General features: G+C 54.0%; 1 protein-coding gene and 1 long non-coding RNA gene across 55 annotated transcripts in view; one reads left to right on the top strand and one right to left on the bottom strand.

The window, feature by feature from the left end:
• CELF4 (CUGBP Elav-like family member 4) overlaps positions 1-14,774 on the top strand; it is a 298,234-nt gene that overhangs the window by 86,379 nt on the left and 197,081 nt on the right. The gene's annotated exons all lie outside the window — the stretch shown is intronic.
• On the bottom strand, positions 5,111-13,193 carry LOC102153910. Of its 5 annotated transcripts, XR_005362502.1 has the most exons (7): positions 12,991-13,193; positions 12,561-12,738; positions 12,197-12,376; positions 10,756-11,002; positions 8,581-8,823; positions 8,076-8,190; positions 5,111-7,314 (listed from the first exon to the last, which is right to left on the bottom strand). It is a non-coding gene; the product is annotated as an uncharacterized LOC102153910 (long non-coding RNA). The 5 variants fall into 5 exon arrangements; XR_005362503.1 differs by having other exon boundaries at positions 5,111-8,190; positions 12,589-12,738; positions 12,991-13,192; XR_005362505.1 differs by having other exon boundaries at positions 5,111-8,190; positions 12,197-12,295; positions 12,991-13,191.

Raw genomic sequence — 14,774 nt, forward strand, 5'->3', positions numbered from 1 at the left:
CTCAGACTGCACCCCACCGCATCTTAACAAGATCTCTAGAAGATTCATGTGCACAAAAATGTGATGGCCGCTGCCCTCACTTCAGGCTCTGAAAGATAATGCCTTATTTTGAATGCTCTCTGAAGTAGACTCTAGACAAGCATTTGAGTGCAAGTGGTTTCTTTAGATAGTGACCCCAGGAAACATGAATAGAAAGTGAGGAAGTATGATAGGAAGGAAACAAGTCACTAAAGGGTGTGTTATTAGGCAGACTAGCTGCCATTGGGAATGGCACTTAATCCCACTGGGAACTCCAGCCCCAGGGTGAGTCGTACTCCCCAGGGTCCACCCGAGGGGTGAGGGAACTGGGGTATTTATGCCCAGTTCCCACCAGTCTTTGGCTGAGAATGTGGGCAAGGGATCGTTGACCCCCCAGCTCTCCTGGCTTGCCATGTGGGTGGGCAGAGTGGGTGCCACCGCCCAAGAAAGCCCTCCATCAACAGGTGCTGGTGCTGGCGGTTGGAAGTTAGGCCGCTGTCACTGCAGTGAAGAGAGCAAGGGGCTGTAGGCAGGACACTGCCTGCATTTGCCACAGACCCGCTCTGGCTCCTGACTCCATACTCCTGAATAGGAGGGAAGATAATAGAAGCCTGTCTCCCCAGCCATGATGACAACTACCGTTTGTTGAGTGCTCGCTGGGTGCCAGACACATCGCAGGTATTATCTCGTTGATTTGTCAAGACAGCATTGCACAGGGGCTCTCGAGTAAGCATTGCTAGCCCTCTGTTAAGGAAGAGGACGTTGAAGTAAAAGGGCTTCCTTGGGCTTATGTGGCCAGGAAGAGGTCTGGCTCCAGGGCCTGGACTCCTTCCACTGAATCCTGTGGTACCAACTATGTGGGAAACCAGGGCTTCACAAGGGCAGGAATAGTGTTGTCTTCCTTAGTCCCCATCCCCTAAAGCCCACAAGAGATTCTGGCATCAGTGCTAGAGCCCCCGGGCCCCAGGGGCCATGTGATGGAGAGCAGGGCCCCCCAGGGCCCTATAGGTGTCACTACATAGTTTATCTGCCTTTAGATGGGAAAGCATTGCCTTTTCGTGAAAAGTCATGTCAGATCCCAGCTTCAGCTCTGCCGGGATCCTTACACTGTGCCCTTAAGAAACCCCTTAATCTCCTTGAACCTCACTTGCCGTGACTACCCTGTCAGTTAGAAACACATTTGATTTCTGTGGCTTCAACAAATGGAGTTTGGGTTTTTCACATTTCATAGAGTGATTTGGCATTTCACCCGTGTCAGAGGCTCTTCCCTCATGGTTATACAATGGCTGCCACAGCTCCATGCATCGCATCCACAATCAAGCAGAGTTAGTCCAGCTGCATCTGTCCCTTTCATTAGAAATGCAAAGGGTTTCCCAGAGGCCCCTCCTCAGCAGTCTTCCGTGTACGTCTCATTGGTCAGAACTGTGTCTCGTGGTCATCCCAGCTGCTGCTAGGCAGGCTTAGGGAAGGGGATTTCATATCTTCCATGAAAAAAAAAAAAAACCCATACTTTAGTTCATGAAGGAGAAGTGGGGACGGATAATGGGTAGGAGCCAGCAGAGTCTGCCCCACCACCCTCACAGGGATGGGTGCGGGGTACAGAAGAGCAAACTGGGCCAGAGTAGCAGCGCCACCCCCCACACATGCAGGGTTTGCTTGTATGAGGAGGCTGAGTCAGAAAGAGGAGTTTCGCAGTGTGTTCCAGAGATGCTTCTTCAACATGGCTCTGCTAACTCAGCATGTTTATTCAACTACTGACATGGTTTCTAATTCCATGGGATTCTAAGTGGGGGAATGAAGATTTCAGCCCCTTATTTTTATTGTATGTGTTTTCCTTGAACTTGTCTCTGTGTCTCTGGGTGTGGCTTAAAGAATATTGAAGAATCAGAGGCCACTGTGCCTGCAGACAGCTGTCCCCCATCACAGGCATGCCGTGAGCATCCCCCCTGCCCTCACCCCTTTGTCTGCTGCAGCAGTGGATGCATACCATCTAAAAGTGGCCCACCCAGCTTCCAGAGCCAGCAACAATGGTGACAACTTTATTTTTCAGAAACCAAAGCGGAGCACCTCTGGCCTGTTGTAAAGGGGTGTGGAGTGAGGCCTGAGTGCTCAGGGCAAAGCCTGCCTGAGAAATGAGAATGTACCTTCCTGATCAGCTTCAGCCCCACTCGACTGAGCTGGGAAGGGAAAGGACCCCAGAGATGGCCCAGGGCTGGCCTGTGCTTCCCTTGTGGCCTCTGCCAGCAGCTTGAGGAAGGCCCACCAAACCCTCCCCAATCCTCACTGGCAGGAACTGTCCCAAAAAGTAGTGAGCACCTGGCCACAGAAGTGTTCAAGCAGAGTCTGAGTTCCCTGGGGTGGAAGAGGGCAATGCAGGCAGTTCCTCCCTGGGATCAGACCACTTCTAGGTGAGCCAGGATCCCATGATTTTATCCTTGATTTCCTGTTTCTCTGTCATACAGCGCCCCATACCTGTCCTAGTCTGCAGCCCCGGCCAAACCCCGCTGTCCTGCCTGCATGCCCCAGCCTCAATCCAGGAGGATGTCCTCAGGATGACTCTGGTCTCCCCAGCCCTCCCTTCTCTGAAGGCCCTCGGGATTTAGAGCCCACCTTGCCACTGAGCAGGTTCACACCCCCATTTCAGCCAACCCAGCTCCACCACTCTGAACTGTGTGACCTTGGGAAAATCATTTCACTTCTCTGTGCTTCATTTCAACCCTGGGATGCCAGTAGTGCCTTTATCCTGGGGCAATGTCCACACAGCACGAGATGCTGCTTGCAAAGTCCCGAGTGCCCTGCATACACCTAGGGAATGTGTGATGGTCTCTCCACAGCTGTGGCTACCCTTGCGGACACTCCAGAGGGCGAGTCTCCCTGCTTGGCCTCTTCTGGTCCATGCCCACCCCTGTCGGCCCTGGTCTGGTGAACCACTGGCCCATGATGCCCAGCAGCAAGCACCTCAGCTGTGTGGCTTAGCACAGGGCTGGCCACGTGGGGAGACCGACAAAACCCAATGAATGGAAGCCAAGTGTGAGAGTGGCGGGAACATCCCAGGAGCTGGCTGTTCCTCTCCTTGCCAAGGCCTGGCTGTGCCTGAAGAGTGATTCAGGACCACTACTTTGTGCCCCCGGGAGAGGTGAAGGCTAAGATGTCCTAGCGGATCACACACCCACACGTGAGACCTCCTGTACTCCCATCACCACTCCCTGTTCATGGAGCCACCCTCCCCACACACACCCTGGAAAAAGGACAGCACCCCTGGAAGCTGGGCAAGGGGAGCCCAGAAGATTTAAAACCCTAAGAAAAATAAAATAAAATAAAATAAAATAAAATAAAATAAAATAAAATAAAACCCAAAGCAGTAAGAGCAGAAGCAGATTCATGCCCTGATACCCACGTGGTTTCCCATGGTCCAGGAGGCCCTTCAAGACAGGGCGACCCAGGGATCTGACATGAATATGCATTTGGCCTCTCCCAGCAGCCCTGACAGCTGGCATCCGACAGCCGGGACTGCTCACGGCCTGAGAGAAGGTTTTTAATTCAATTCGTAAGTGTTTCCTGAGCACCCACCAGGAGCATGGCCCTGTGCTGGGTGCTGCTTGGCAGGCGGACACAAGGAGAGGCAGAGGACCCTGCTGCCCCATGGGGCTTTCCCTCCTGTGGAGGAGAAAAGATGTACATGCCAAGCAATTAGAGGACAACAGATTGTGACTTTGGAGTGAAATTTAGAGCTCTGTGTCATCTGGGAGCCCCACAAGGCAGTGTTGACTGGGTGCCTCCCGTGAGCCCACTCTGGGCCCTGGGGACACTGCCTTGGGAGGGGTGGGCAGGATGTGGGCACCTGGAAATGAGCTGGAGGCAGCATTCCCCTGAGGTGAGAGCACATCCAACAGGGGAAGGGAAGGAGCAAGACTGTGCCATGACTGTACTGCTGGAGCTCGGGGTGCTCAGAAAGAGGGGGCGCCAAAAGTCTGAGGAGATTTGGGGCCTGAGTGCAAAAGGCCTGGAATGTCTCACAGAGCAACTTTGTCTCTTTTCTTTGAGTATCTGAGAGCCATTAAAGCAGGAGAGTGAGAGCTTCACCACGATGGGTGGCGTGGTCTGGAGGGAGAGGGCCCATGTCTGTGCGGTGAGAGGCCTGAAGCGGGAAGGGGGCATCAGGAATGGAGCTTGGGACAGTAGAGAGCCTTCTAGGGCCTTCCTTTGTGGAGCAGCCTCAGTGGGCCAGGCCAGCACACCTGAGGCACTAGCTGTCAGAGGCTACTCACTGGCTGCTGAGAAGGCCTGCTGGAAAAGGGCTTCTGGGAAACTTGGCTCCCTCTAGGACGCTGAAGCTGGTGAGGGGGACTTGGCATTTTGTCCCCCACCCACCCCCACCACTGCTTATGGGATGGTTCCTACCTGCAGAAGAGTTCTGGAGAGGTTCCTAAACTACCTAAATGTGCCTCAAAGTTTCTGAGATATTCAGATTTGTAATAAATGCAAAGAAAGAGATTCAACACCTTACACACACACACACACACACACACACATATGCCACACGCACACACAGACGTGAAGTCGGGGAGCAGCCTGGGAATCCATATGTTGCAAATGCTCCCCGGGGTGGTTTCAGTGCTCCTGCAGCTCCTGGAACCCTGGGCGCTCCCACTCTCTGTCCAGCACCGCCAGGAAGCCTTGATTCTTGCTCTCGGGCTAGCCGACTTCCTTCCATGAATGGGACTGACTGACTCTTCTCTGCCATTCTGTTTCCTCCCAAGGGCCAGAGAAGCTCGGAAATTAGAGGGTGCCTTAGCATCACCTGCTCCATGCCCCCATTCTGCAAGGGAGACACAGAAGCCCAAAGAGGGCACAGAGCCTGTGAAGGTTTGTGGACATGGGGCACGCTGCTGAGATGCCACATCTGGGTCCTTTCTCACTTGTAACACAGCCTTTATCTCAAAGAGGCCCAGTAGCTGAGAAATCTAGTAAATCCACCTTACTTCAGAAGAGCTGGGGAGGACACCATTTCCATTAGCATCCATATTATGGGGTGTGCTCAGCGCCGTTTTATTACTTTTGAGTAGACAATCCAACAGTGCTTCCAAGTGAATGTCCTGCCAAGCCTGCTTTAATGAACAGATACAAAGCATGTGTAATTTGCACAGTGATGGTGTGACAGGGAGTACCAGGAAGCCACTTGCAAACGCTGCCGTTCTCCTAGGTAGATGACATATTCCTGCAGACAATGGTGTTGACTGCACTATTTATTTGCTGATCAAAATTTTTTGCACCATAGATTTTGCAAAGACTGAGTTCTTTCCCTTATCTGATGTAGAGAGTTCAAAATTTTCAAAGACTGAGACCAACTCAAGTGGTAAACACCTTGCGGGTGGAAGGAACTTGCAGCTGGGTCGTAGCCCCTCCTGGAGGCCTCTCTGGATGGAGTGAACCCACATTCCCTAAATTACCCCCAGGGTTCCCCTGGGGATTGTGCTGCATTACGAGGTGGCACAGTAGGGCAGCTCCCACTGACGCCCCTCGTGCCTTTCAGAACTCATGGAGCTTTGTGTTGTCCTGTGTGCTTCAGCTAGCACCCTGCCTGAGGCTTCTTCAGACACTTCCAGCCACTGCTAGATCGGGGGGCAAGAGCCCAGTCTGTCACCCATCACTCCATGGAGGCAAACTGACTCTCTGGCGGCCACGTGAGCCCTCCCTGCCTCCTGCCCACAGGTCCGGGAAGACAGTATGTGCCATCTTCCTCTATTCTTATTAAACGATTTATCTGGGGGAACTTAATATTTTCTTTTAGGATAAACTGAGCTAATACGATGTGCTTGTTTTAATTTGTGAGGTTAACTGATCTAATTATCTGTGGCGTTCAGTTAAATCCTTGTGCCTGGGCCGGCTGCAGGTGCGGGCTTTGAATCCTGCCAACAGGAAATCTCTCAAAACGAGCTGATCTAACGCAGCGGGTCTGCTGGTATGAGGGATTTTCTAATAATGCATGAATTTATTAACAGCTAAAGATAAATAGAGGATGTATTTACATTAAACAAATTCACAAGGAACTGTCTGCTGCTTCCTTGCCCCCCTTCCATCGAATGCATCCCCCAACTCCCATTTACTTGTCTGCACTATCCAGGTTGAGTCCAGGGCAACCCTGAGGGGCCCCCAAGACTAAAGGTGGATACCCCTGCCTGGTGACACTGAGCAGAGGGAAGCTGACCTGGCAGGGATCAAAGATCTGAAGTTTCAGTTGACTCCAAACAAAGGAGCCAGGGGTGCCACCTAGGTCCCTAAAAGCTGATGCAGGCTTGGGAGGCAAACAGGTGCCTTCCCCTTGGCTGGGAAGATGGTCCTAGAAAGCTGTGTTTGGGGCTGAGAGATACACATCCCCTGGGGTTTGGGGGTGGGTAGTGTATCCAGGGAGGATGACAAGGAAAGGAGAAAGAGTGCCTTCCACCTGAAGCTAGTTGAAAGGCCGGCGACACCCAGCCGGATGCAGGGCAGCCTTGGCAGATGCGAAGTGTAGCCAGATTGGGGTGGCAGGAGGAGAACCTTGGGAAGCAGGAAGAGAGGCTGACGGGAGCCACCCCACACAGGATGCGTCATGAGGGGCTCCTGGCTTCCCAGTCCCACGCTCCGCTGACCCAGTTGCAGCTGCCCCATTCCCCGTCTGGGGCTCCAGAAACCTCTCCATGCTGGGCCCGGGATACTAGCCCCGTCCAAGGGAGCGGGATTCAAACTGCAGGAGCTCCACATTGCTTAAAAATGCCGCTTGCCTGTATTGTTTGAAAACACGGCTTTGGGATCCGGCCAGGCAGCCGCAGCCGCATTGGAAATGCATTTCCCATTACCTGAGGCCCAGACGCCCTGACAGCCCGAGTCACTCAGCGCTGACCTGTTTTCAGCCAGCATCCAGCTCTGCCTCTTCCACGTGAATGATCCCCGATGGAGTCGCACTTGCAAAGGCACGTGTAGAACAAGCACACGTGTGCAGAACGTACATGTGCCCGCAGATGCAGATACACGCCCACACTTCACACTCAGACACGCACACACGCCAGGGTTCACGGCATGTGTGTGCACAAAGCTATGTACACACACCAGAGGAAGGCGCACATGGAAACCCACACGGGGAAACGTGCACACACAGGTGTCCGTGCACGCAGCCATGCATGGGCACACAGATGTACGTGTGCACGCACGCTCTTCCTCGGGCTCTCTTGGCGCTGGAAGGGAATGCAGCTCTACAGGGACAGCTGAAGATAAACTCTTGATTTCTGATTTTCAGAGCAGTTTGGACAAGGTCCTCTGAAATGCATTAAAATGCTAATCACAGCATCTGTCTGAACCCTGGCAGCTGTGTGACTTGGGGGAAATCGAAACAGAATGGATTCAGAAGCCTGGAACTCCTCCTTGACTCTCCTTGCCTCGCCCTCTCCCTGGTCTCCCCCGCCCCTTCCCTGCCTGCCCACCAGGGCCCCCGGCTCCAGCCTGGCCGCAGTGGCCAGGACGCTGCCAGACCGATGATCCCAGAGCCGTGGCTCCCCGGTGCTAACAAGCAGAGCTGCTGCCCACCTGGCTCTGCCCAAAGTCCCCCCAGTAGAGCTATTCCTGGTCGGGTGAGATGGCCCCTCACCACCACCAGGGTCTGGCCGCTTCTCCTGCCCCCCAGGGGAGCGCAGAGAAGGTGTCTGTAACTATCAAAGGTGGATGCTAAGTGCGTGCTCTGCTGAACCCACATGAAGAGGGCTCTGAGGGCAGAATTTCAGGCACCACAGCAGGCAAGCCCTGGAGAAGCTTTCTGACCACCCCCGATGATACCAGATGTGGACAAGGGAATGGGGGGGCGGATTCATGCATCCACACTCCGGGTGAGCAACCCTCTCTGACTCTTCACCACTGCCAGGTGACATCCAGGCCCTTATCCAGCCTTCTCGGACTCTTAGCCTTGCCCAGCTCCTTTCTATTACCATTCCGCTTGCCACTGGGATCCAGGACCCCTCCGACACTCCTGAGGTACCCCCCTCTCCCTTGCGGCTTCACACTCCATGATCTGTTCTGTTGCTTACCTTTGCCTGGTCTTCTCCTGTATCCCAGGCTCTTTGCCAGGCAAATCCTTGGTCAGCGTTCCCAGTTCAACCTAGACATCACCTTCTCCAGGAAGCCTTCCCAGTCTGGATGAGGCTGGATGAGAGGCTTTCTGAATTCTCAGAAATCCCTGTGTCTACCTCTGTTTCCCAAGTTTAAACATGATCTCTTGGCCAGTCCCTCCCCCAGACTGCGTGCTCTGGAGGGCAGGAGCTGGGTTTTACTCATCCCCTATACTTTAGTGTTGGCACAAGGACTGGCCTAAGTTCTCAATGGCCAATGAGAGCACTGGAACATGTGAGCGGGTATGTCCCTAAGTCCTTAGGACCAGAACCACGTCGTGGGACCCTTCAGTGGTCATCTGGAAAGACTTGACCCTCATTGCTGGGCCCTGGAATGGGCTCTGGTCAGGCCTCATGCCCGGCTCTATGTGCCCACCCCCCTTTCCTCCGCCCCTCCCCACCCAGATCGATGCTCCCAGCATACCATGGTTCCATTTTTCCTCTTAAGCATCAAACTGTCATTTCACTAAACACCATCTGGAGACTCCTGGCTTCAGCCCCTTGCTTCTTCCAAACTCTTATTAATGTGACGGGTGTTTATTCCTTCTTCCTCCTCTTCCACTTCCTCCAGAACATCTCAGCTCTGCAGCCTGCAGACATTCATCTTATCTTTGGGGAGCTCAGCTCTGCTGGGGAGGGCCGCCGTCTCAGGCTTGGCTTTAAGCAGCTGACAGTGATAAAGAGCAGACAGAGAGCAAGAGCGAGCTGTGAGGGCCCCTCCTGGAGCTTACTCCCAGCCAGCCTGGGAAGGGGGGATGGCAGAGAGATCACTGGGGAAGGAGCCTGGTGTAACTTGGTCTACGGTGGTTTTGACTCTGGTACGCTGATCTTTCCAGAATTCTGGGACCTTCATAATATCCTGGTGCTACCAAACAAAGCCCAGATTCCTAACCCCAGCTCTTGACGGTCTGTATCCTCCTGCCCTTCCCAGCATCTGCGTCTCCCCCAGCCCCTGGGTGCCCCTCTCTGCTGCCAGAACACAGTGCTCACCCTTCTGTCCAAGCCTGTGCCATTTTGTGGCTCTTGTCTGAATGCACGCTACCCCCCTCCCCCCAATTTCTGCATGTCCTCCAAGGAGGAGCTCACGCCTTCCCTCTCCATGCAGCCCTCCCTGACTACCCTACCCACACCAACAACCTTCCATGGCTCTTGCTGAAAGGGACACAGTATTTTACCTCATGATCTCACCCACATTGTACTCATGTGTCATATCTCCCAAAACAGACACAAGACTCCCCCAATGGTGCTGACAGCACCCAGCTCAGGCCTGGGCACACAGGAGTACACAGTCAGTCCCTGCTGTCTTAAAGCCAAGGGGATGAGCAGCAGTGACCCCACTGAGACGAGCACCAGTTCCTCGGGGGTGCCTGGCTGGCACCGGGGTGCCCGCAGTAGGAGCCCTCCCCCAGTGCCCACATGGAGGCCCGCCCATTCCGGTCCCTCACTGTGGCCCAGGCTGGCACTCAGAGGCCAGCTCGTTTTCCCTGGTAGAGCATTAAGCTAATGCGTGTTGTGTCTCATTAGTGGCGTTCTGTTTGTGCCAGGGCCAGGCAGTTTGATGGGTACTTGATTGGATATTCTGTTTATTTATGGCAGGAAAAGCATTCTTTATTGAGGACTGGGCAGCACATTTCTGTCCCTATGGCACTAAGATCCTCTGGCAATCATGCAATTATAAATTAAGACTAAATAAATAATATATAATAAGCAATAAAGACTGCATGCCTCCATGTAAAGAGCTCTCCTCAGGCAGGCGTCAGCATCTCCCTACAGCTGGGCCTAGAGACCCAGCAGAACCCCAGCCTGAGAGACACTGGCCATCCCAGGCTCCTGGCTGGGTTCATTACCAATGTGAGCATTAACGTCCTCGGTCATAACACCTGAGTGGAAAGCATACCTGCATTGACAGAAAACTTTTGCCTTTCTGCTGCCATTAATCCTCACAAAACCTTGAGGAAGGGAGGGCAGGTATTATTGTGTCTAGTTGATAGATGAGGAAACTAGGTGAGGCCCATGGAGGTTGGGGCCCCTGCCCAGGACCGCAGGGAAAGGCAGCCATGCCTTGAACCCCATTGTCCTGCCCTGTGTCCCCTAATCTTTCATAGGCTGGTCAGCATGGAGGCAGGAGGTGGAAAATCTTCCAAGGACACGAGGTTGGTGCTACCATCCTTTTAAGGGTAAACTCAGAGGATGAGTGGAGAGAGTAAAAATCCACAGCCCGCCTCAGAGTCTTCCCGCTTCCCCCCCACTCATCATCACGCCTGAGCCACATGCAGTCCGCCCTCCTGTCTTGGAGATGAGTCAGTGAGAGATTGCTACCCATCACCAGCTTACTGGTGGGCCTGGGGAGGCAGCGATGGGAAAGGCAGAGGGAGAAGGTCAAGGCCTGGGTTCTGGGAATTAGCCATGGCTGAGGACAGGGAATGCCCATGAATCCAGAGAGGGAAGTGCAAGGCCTCTGCTGTGTATGGTCAGAAATGGAAGGGCGCACAGCGGGGCCTAGACCGAGTGGCTAGGGGATCATAGGGGACAGGGCTTGCCTATATCCTGAAGGACCTGGGAGGGTCGAAGGAGAGTTCTTGGGGACCTTTGTACACACCGGAAATGCATGCCAAGCAGGTGGTTATCCCGAAGTGTATCAGAGGACATCAGGCCAGGGCCCTCCTCTGGGCAGGTCGCTGGTGTGGAATGGGGCTGAGCAGGCTGGGGTTCGAAGTCTGGAGATGACACCGCACCCTTGGCTCGGTGTCACTCAGCCAGGCCAAGCTGCAGAGGGGGCTTGATACACCGCATCAGCGAGACACGTCCCCTCCAGGGGCTGCTGGGATCAGGAAGTGCCAAGAGCTCTGAAATTCACAATGGGCTGTGATTCTTAGCCAGCCCAGTGGCAAACCACACCAGCACACCTCCACACCCAGAACACCAGGCCAGCCAGAGCGCCCCTGCTCGCTCCAGGCAGAGTCCTGAGTTGCAAGTAGACAATGCTCATCCATCTCCCCCAAGGCAATTGTCTCTCCCTGAGACCCAGCCAGGGGCCTGGAAAGGTCATCCTGAGGGTACCCTGTAGCCAGAAGAGCTCTGAGAGTGATGGGCTGGGCCTCCAAGCACTGTCTGAGAGAGCCTGGGGCTGCAGGCCTGTGGGCACCAGAAAGACTGCGCTCAGGCAAGTTGTGGCTTTTGCTGTGCAGATGCAACCTGTGTTGCATTCAACACTCCCCCCTGCCTCCTCCCGGCTTTGCCTCCACTCCTCCCCTGCTCTTCCTCTTCTTCATCCTCGCAAAAACTAATTGTCTCTCTCACCAGCCTGCGCCCGGTGCTTTCGAGAGGTTTATGCATGAAACTAATTATGCACCGCTAATTTGGAAGCTAGCAGCTTTCCCGTTAACGTTCATTTGATTTGGGTTGTTCTGCTGAGTGGCATTTCTGTAAATACACCATGGGGCTGGGGCCTATTGGGGAGGTAACCTGAGTTTGGGGTCAAGAGGAGGGGCCTGGGGACCCCAGAGGTGCCCAGGTGTGATGTACTCCAGGTGAAGGAGAGGACAGGAGGTGCCATTACCATAAACCAGGGGAGGCCTCATTAGCGACCCTGGATGGCCCAGTGGGGAGGGACGGAGGGAGGAATCTGACTATAAAATGCGCACTCTGCTGGGGTGGGGGCAGAATGGAGAACTGCCCACGGAGGTGAAAAAGTACTAGGTTGCCAGGAGTGCTCAGTGGGCCTGGGCACCGTGCAGGGCAGGAACTGGGACCCGCGTGGGTCTGGAGAGGCACCCTGGGAAACGAGAGAGGTCATTGCCCTCAGAAGTTCAGTCCCAGGAAGGATCTCAAGCCCCAATGAGTGATCCCACTTTGGTCCTGGAGGGCTGCTGTCTGAGGTCAAGGAGGGGAAGGGTGGGCCAGGCGCGGAGGAAGGACAGCTCCCTTCTTGACCTGCCATGGCCAGGCTGGCGTCATGGGTCTGTGCCTGCTCAGAAGGCCCCTGCACTTGAAATTCTTAGTTTTTGACAAGGGGCTTTGCATTTTCAGTTAGCACCTACCAGTTATGTGAACGGTCCTGGCCAAACCACTGAGTCTCACATGGACCCTGTACTCATCAAGGATGTTCTCTGGGGACTTCTGTGTATTCACTGTGCTTCCTGGAAAAGGAGCTCCCTGAGGACAAGCACTGGGTCTTCTCAAGTTGTTCCCAGAGTGCAAGCGAGGCTCCATGAAATGCTCTGCAAAGAAACTCAAGCACTGGACAGGGTGCTTATGCCCTGTGCACCCGGGCCGTGAGAGATAAGTCACGCTGGGCCATCTATTCGTGAGCACTGCCTTTCTGTCTTTTCCTCAATGGGCCGGGGAGCACCTCCCCACAATACATTCCTGTCTCACAGCAAATGTGGGAGCCCCACCTCCTACCTCAACATAGAAGCGAGGATGTCAGCACCTGCCACAGCGTTGGCGCGTGGACGCTGACAGCCTCAGTGTCGACTGCAATCTCTGGTGGCCAGGAGCCCGCACGCCTGGCAGCTTGGAAATCTCAGGGCAAGTCCACAGGGGAGGGATTAGCAGGGAAGTCAGATGATGCCTGCAGGGCCTGAGAATGGCCAGACAGACAGGAAGGCCTCAGGAGAGCTCAGAGGAGGGTGGGGTGAGAAGTGGCACCTGGGCCAGCAGTGAGAACCCCAGCTTTCTGCCTGGAGACTGCCTTCTGGGAGGCCATTGGACACCCCAGGAGATCAGCGACCTACCCACACTTCTCCTTCCCCTCTCCCCCTGCCTGAGACCTCTAGACAATGCCAGAGAAGACGCTTTGGGCTGGAGGCGCCATGTGGAGATCACTTCCCACCTGTGCTGGGCTCTGGGGTGGGGGCTCCAGGGAATCAAATGCTTGCGGGAAGCATGTGGCGCATCACGGGCCCTGCTCTGTCGCCTGCTCACTGCAGACCAAACGTGCATCCCTGAGTCTCCGGGCCACACTTCTGTCTCCGGTGGAATGAATTTAGTCCTCCCAGGAGCCTGTTCAGCAGTACCATTGTGACTGCCCCTCTCATTTACCTTGTGGAATGGAATGGAATCCTGCCTTGTCCCGAGTGTTCTCACACATAGTCAGACATACCCAGGTTCTAACTCCAGCCCGGCCACACCAGCCATGTGGCCTCAGAGCTAATCTCTTAACGGGCCTGCCCCTTTCTCCTTTCCAGCAAGAGGCACACAGGGAAGCCTTCCTTGGTGCGGCTGCCAAGAAGAAGTGGTGATGGCAGCCACTCCTGAGTAGGAGCTATTCCTGTGACTCGGTGACCACCCTGACGTGTTCTGGTGAAGTGGCTGCCTGAGATGCTGCTCTGCCTCTCACCTGCACAGAACTCACCCTCATCCTTGACGGCAAACATCAAGCCCTGCCTCCTCCAGGGGGCCCCCAATGGATGAAGTCCTATAGGACTCAACAGTGAATCAGCCTCCATGCCTGTGAGCTAACTAGCTGCTTCTGTGGGGTGGCTCTTGTCTTACAAGCCACTTCTCAGCCCGCATCTCCTCCCCTGAGTCTCACACTCCCGGCACACAGTAGACAGCCCGGGAGGAGCTGTTGAATGGAAAGCACATACCTTGTGCATTTCATTCTTGGTCTTCCATGCATAGAATGAATTGTGTTATATGGCATTTGTTGCTGGCTTTTCCTTCGCCCTGTTGGGATCTGAGTGTCATTTTCTAGCAGGCTTGTTCCATCCCCACAGCCAACCTTGGGAGACCCGCCTCCCACGTTGAAGCAACATGCACAAGCATTCCTTGATGTTGACTCAAGGTTCTGTCACTTTTCAAGGCGGTCTGAGAGGCAGGCCTTGTGCTGAGCCATATTGACCAGATGTCTGTGGTAACCAATGCTGAGTAATGGTTCAAATGGTAACCAGCATTAGCAAATAGTTCCTGTGATAATTGCAGCCTAATTTGTGTGTGTGCACATGAATTAGCATGCATCTGTATGCCATTAGCACTCTGAATTATCTCCTGAGCAGCAATGCTTGCCTCAGGCCCTGTGGACAAAGCCAACTGTGAGACGTATCTAGAACTCAATTTCTTCTAAGAACAAAGGAGAGAAAACAGTGTTAAGGATGGGAAAGAGTTTGCCTCAAGGCTGCTCCATGACTCCCTCTGTCCCCTGAATCTCAGGCCATCCCAAGGCAGAGAAAGTCAGGAGGTCCAGACCTCATCACTCTTGGTCACTGGCCTAGACCAGGGCCTCAGCTCGGATCTCCCTGGGGCTCCTGGGAAGGAAAGAGGGCAATTCAGGAGCCCTTCACTCAGCATGAGAACTGGATTCCTAGTTGGGCTGTAGAGAGGAGCATGTTCCATTTTAAATGTGTCCAGAGAGTAATTTGAAGTGAGTGATCACCTCCTGACTTGAGTTTTCATATCACAGACTTCCAGAGAGCAGAAACTCTTGGTGTTAAGATCTCTGCATGGGCCCAGTCATGTTCTGACATGGCCAGCCTTGGGCAGTAGTGATACTTCAGGAAATTCCTGAAGAAGCACCCATGGCTTCTGGGTTGATTCCTTCTACTCCACCCCTCTTGACCGATATTGCCTATCCATTTAAAATTTGAATTACTAGTTTTTTATAAGAAGTACCTGGAA

Source organism: Canis lupus, chromosome 7 (assembly GCF_011100685.1).
Source record: "Canis lupus familiaris isolate Mischka breed German Shepherd chromosome 7, alternate assembly UU_Cfam_GSD_1.0, whole genome shotgun sequence".
In the NCBI taxonomy this organism is placed as follows: domain Eukaryota; kingdom Metazoa; phylum Chordata; class Mammalia; order Carnivora; family Canidae; genus Canis; species Canis lupus.